Source organism: Salvelinus alpinus, chromosome 2 (assembly GCF_045679555.1).
Source record: "Salvelinus alpinus chromosome 2, SLU_Salpinus.1, whole genome shotgun sequence".
NCBI classification, from domain to species: Eukaryota; Metazoa; Chordata; class Actinopteri; order Salmoniformes; family Salmonidae; genus Salvelinus; species Salvelinus alpinus.
This window is the reverse complement of record NC_092087.1, coordinates 11,944,185-11,949,411: the sequence shown is the minus strand read 5'-3', so window position 1 is coordinate 11,949,411 and position 5,227 is coordinate 11,944,185.

Below are 5,227 nucleotides of genomic sequence, written 5' to 3'. Positions count from 1 at the left end.
CTCCCTAGTTTAAACACTGTCTATTCAGAATAACAATGGTCCCCTCTGCTGGTCACTGTGAGTACACTCACACTGTAATAATCCTACTGTATTTTAGATACATTGAATGAATAGTCTTAAATGACAGGTAAGTCAGGTCCTGTTATGTCAGTCTTTAGTAAGAGGCTTTAGAATGTGAATATGATTCAGGGTAAGGCCGGTTAGGGTTGGAAATGTGGTCTTGTTTGTACTTGGTTGACCTCCTCCCAAATACAGATGAGGTTGGAGAGGAATTTCTGAACCTGCAGGTGAAGGACATCATTTGAAAGATCAGTCATTGATAGCCTACAATGTTTCTGGTAAGTTCTTGTCTGATATGGGTTAGGGTTAGGGTTAGGGTTAGGGTTAGGGTTAGGGTTATGTCATAAGGCCTTTCTGTACAACAGTGCCAAGACAATAGAATAGAATAGCTGTTTGAGAGTGTCCTTCAGAGCGACCTCGCCCCACCCATCCTGGGGCTTCTCGCTGGTAGTCTGGTACAGGTTGACGGTGGCCATCTTGCTGGTAGTCTGGTACAGGTTGACGGTGGCCATCTTGCTGGTAGTCTGGTACAGGTTGACAGTGGCCATCTTGCTGGTAGTCTGGTACAGGTTGACAGTGGCCATCTTGATGGTAGTCTGGTACAGGTTGACGGTGGCCATCTTGCTGGTAGTCTGGTACAGGTTGACAGTGGCCATCTTGATGGTAGTCTGGTACAGGTTGACAGTGGCCATCTTGATGGTAGTCTGGTACAGGTTGACAGTGGCCATCTTGCTGGTAGTCTGGTACAGGTTGACGGTGGCCATCTTGATGGTAGTCTGGTACAGGTTGACAGTGGCCATCTTGCTGGTAGTCTGGTACAGGTTGACAGTGGCCATCTTGATGGTAGTCTGGTACAGGTTGACGGTGGCCATCTTGCTGGTAGTCTGGTACAGGTTGACGGTGGCCATCTTGCTGGTAGTCTGGTACAGGTTGACGGTGGCCATCTTGCTGGTAGTCTGGTACAGGTTGACGGTGGCCATCTTGCTGGTAGTCTGGTACAGGTTGACGGTGGCCATCTTGCTGGTAGTCTGGTACAGGTTGACGGTGGCCATCTTGATGGTGCCCAGGAGCATGGTCTTCGTAGTTGCCGTATTCTGGATGTGAGCCCACCGAGACCCCACCTCTTTAAGGAATACCTAGGATAGGATAAAGTAATCCTTCTAACCCCCCCCCCCCCCCTTAAAAGAGTTAGATGCACTATTGTAAAGTGGTTGTTCCACTGGATATCATAAGGTGAATGCACCAATTTGTAAGTCGCTCTGGATAAGAGCGTCTGCTAAATTACTTAAATGTAAATGAGACTCCTGAGTGGAAAAACACACATGAAGAGGGAGAGATGAGAGAGTTAAAGGAAAGACTGGTCTGTGTGTGCACCCCTCATGTCTATATTATGGAAAGCAGTTAGTGCACTGAAGCGCGGGAATTCCATCCCCTTCCCTCCCTGCCTAAGCAAAGTTGTGTCAGACTCTCGCATCGTTACTGAGAAAAATTTAAGAAGTGATTTTTTAATTAGTGATTTAGTGATGCAGCGTTTTATCTCTGCTGGCTTTTTATTTGAAAGAAATTGTGGTTTAATTGACCCTGGTCAATCAGTCGACTGCTCTTCCCTCTCCCAACCTCCAGTTGGCTCAGTGGGAGCCCATGTGCAGCCCATGTGCTCCCTCTCCACAAAGGTGGTGACCCCTCCAACCTAAATAATGATCGCCCTGTCTCAAAATTGTCTTGCATAGCAACAATTTTAGAATCATGAATAAACTGTCAGTTTAGATCCTTCCTAGCAACAAGTTGTATTTTAAGTGTCTGGTTTCACTGTGCTTCCCTCGTTGTTGACGTATCCAAGGCTTTCCATACTGTTGACCACTCTTTACTGATTCAAAGATTGTCTGCAATCGGAATGGATCACGTCTCATGTAATTGGTTAAAAAATTACTTGACATACAGGACACAACGTGGCTTTTTTCACCCCCTTTTTCTCCCCAATTTTGTGATTACGATCTTGTCTCATCGCTACAACTCCCCAACGGGTTCGGAAGAGGCGAAGGTGGAGTCATGCGTCCTCCACAACATGACCCGACAAGCAGCTCTTCTTAACACCCGTTTATATTTTTAGTTTTTCCATCGCAACTTTTTTCCCTCATTCAAAGCATCGCTTTATCTGGACATGGTTCGTCAACACCTTCAACAGCCGAAGCTAAGTACTAACATTAACATGATGTCTTTTAATTGCAGTCGCTGTACTCATAATATACAGGAGAACGATCGCCTTACGGCGAGAATAGCTGTGCTACAAGCCCAGCTTCAGACGCAATCGTTAGGCAAGGGTAATTTCAGTGTAGGAAAGGAAGAAACAGCGTCTGTGCCACCAGTAAGTACAGATAGTAACGTTAGTATAAATCCCCCCGCACAGTCCCCGCAGCCGGACAACTTTCTCATGGCTTCTGGAGGGAAATGCTGTAGGAATGCTCAACCGGTGTCGCTCATTCAGCCGACAGAAACTTTCAACCGGTTCTCCCCATTATGTAGCGAGTCGGAGTCTGAGTCTGAGTTTTCTCTTGTCTCTCCTCCTCCCGTTACGGGGTCTGAGACGCCGAAGGCTCCCACCATTAGCTCTGACAAATTGAAAACCCTAGTCATTGGCGACTCCATTACCCGCAGTATTAGACTTAAAGCGAATCACCCAGCGATCATACACTGTTTACCAGGGGGCAGGGCTACCGACGTTAAGGCTAATCTAAAGATGGTGCTGGCTAAAGCTAAATCTGGCGAGTGTAGAGAGTATAGAGATATTGTTATCCACGTCGGCACCAACGATGTTAGGATGAAACAGTCAGAGGTCACCAAGTGCAACATAGCTTCAGCGTGTAAATCAGCTAGAAAGATGTGTCGGCATCGAGTAATTGTCTCTGGCCCCCTCCCAGTTAGGGGGAGTGACGAGCTCTACAGCAGAGTCTCAGCACTCAATCGCTGGTTGAAAACTGTTTTCTGCCCCTCCCAAAAGATAGAATTTGTAGATAATTGGCCCTCTTTCTGGGACTCACCCACAAACAGGACCAAGCCTGACCTGCTGAGGAGTGACGGACTCCATCCTAGCTGGAGGGGTGCTCTCATCTTATCTACCAACATAGATAGGGCTCTAACTCCTCTAGCCCCACAATGAAATAGGGTGCAGGCCAGGCAGCAGGCTGTTAGCCAACCTGCCAGCTTAGTGGAGTCTGCCAATAGCACAGTCAGTGTAGTCAGCTCAGCCATACCCATTGAGACTGTGTCTGTGCCTCGACCTAGGTTGGGCAAAACTAAACATGGCGGTGTTCGCCTTAGCAATCTTATTAGGATAAAGACCTCCTCCATTCCTGCCATTATTGAAAGAGATCGTGATACCTCACATCTCAAAATAGGGTTACTTAATGTTAGATCCCTCACTTCAAAGGCAGTCATAGTCAATGAACTAATCACTGATCATAATCTTGATGTGATTGGCCTGACTGAAACATGGCTTAAGCCTGATGAATTTACTGTGTTAATAAATGAGGCCTCACCTCCTGGTTACACTAGTGACCATATCCCCCGTGCATCCCGCAAAGGCGGAGGTGTTGCTAACATTTACGATAGCAAATTTCAATTTACAAAAAAAAAAATGGCGTTTTCGTCTTTTGAGCTTCTAGTCATGAAATCTATGCAGCCTACTCAATCACTTTTTATAGCTACTGTTTACAGGCCTCCTGGGCCATATACAGCGTTCCTCTCTGAGTTTCCTGAATTCCTATCAGACCTTGTAGTCATAGCAGATCATATTCTAATTTTTGGTGATTTTAATATTCACATGGAGAAGTCCACAGACCCACTCCAAAAGTCTTTCGGAGCCATCATCGACTCAGTGGGTTTTGTCCAACATGTCTCTGGACCTACTCACTGCCACAGTCATACTCTGGACCTAGTTTTGTCCCATGGAATAAATGTTGTAGATCTTAATGTTTTTCCACATAATCCTGGACTATCGGACCACCATTTTATTACGTTTGCAATCGCAACAAATAATCTGCTCAGACCCCAACCAAGGAGCATCAAAAGTCGCGCTATAAATTCTCAGACAACACAAAAATTCCTTGATGCCCTTCCAGACTCCTTCTGCCTACCCAAGGACGTCAGAGGACAAAAATCAGTTAACCACCTAACTGAGGAACTCAATTTAACCTTGCGCAATACCCTAGATGCAGTTGCACCCCTAAAAACGAAAAACATTTGTCATAAGAAACTAGCTCCCTGGTATACAGAAAATACCCGAGCTTTGAAGCAAGCTTCCAGGAAATTGGAACGGAAATGGCGCCACACCAAACTGGAAGTCTTCCGACTAGCTTGGAAAGACAGTACCGTGCAGTACCGAAGAGCCCTCACTGCTGCTCGATCATCCTACTTTTCCAACTTAATCGAGGAAAATAAGAACAATCCAAAATTTCTTTTTGATACTGTTGCGAAACTAACTAAAAAGCAGCATTCCCCAAGAGAGGATGGCTTTCACTTCAGCAGTAATAAATTCATGAACTTCTTTGAGGAAAAGATCATGACCATTAGAAAGCAAATTACGGACTCCTCTTTGAATCTGCGTATTCCTCCAGGGCTTAGCTGTCCTGGATCTGCACAGCTCTGCGAGGGCCTGGGATCGGGAGAGACACTTAAGTGTTTTAGTACTATATCTCTTGACACAATGATGAAAATAATCATGGCCTCTAAACCTTCAAGCTGCATACTGGATCCTATTCCTACTAAACTGCTGAAGGAGCTGCTTCCTGTGCTTGGCCCTCCTATGTTGAACATAATAAACAGCTCTCTATCCACCGGATGTGTACCAAACTCACTAAAAGTGGCAGTGATAAAGCCTCTCTTGAAAAAGCCAAACCTTGACCCGGAAAATATAAAAAACTATCGGCCTATATCGAATCTTCCATTCCTCTCAAAAATTTTAGAAAAAGCTGTTGCGCAGCAACTCACTGCCTTTCTGAAGACAAACAATGTATATGAAATGCTTCAGTCTGGTTTTAGACCCCATCATAGCACTGAGACTGCACTTGTGAAGGTGGTAAATTACCTTTTAATGGCGTCAGACCGAGGCTCTGCATCTGTCCTTAGTGCTGCCTTTGACACCATCGATCACCATATTCTTTTGGAGAGA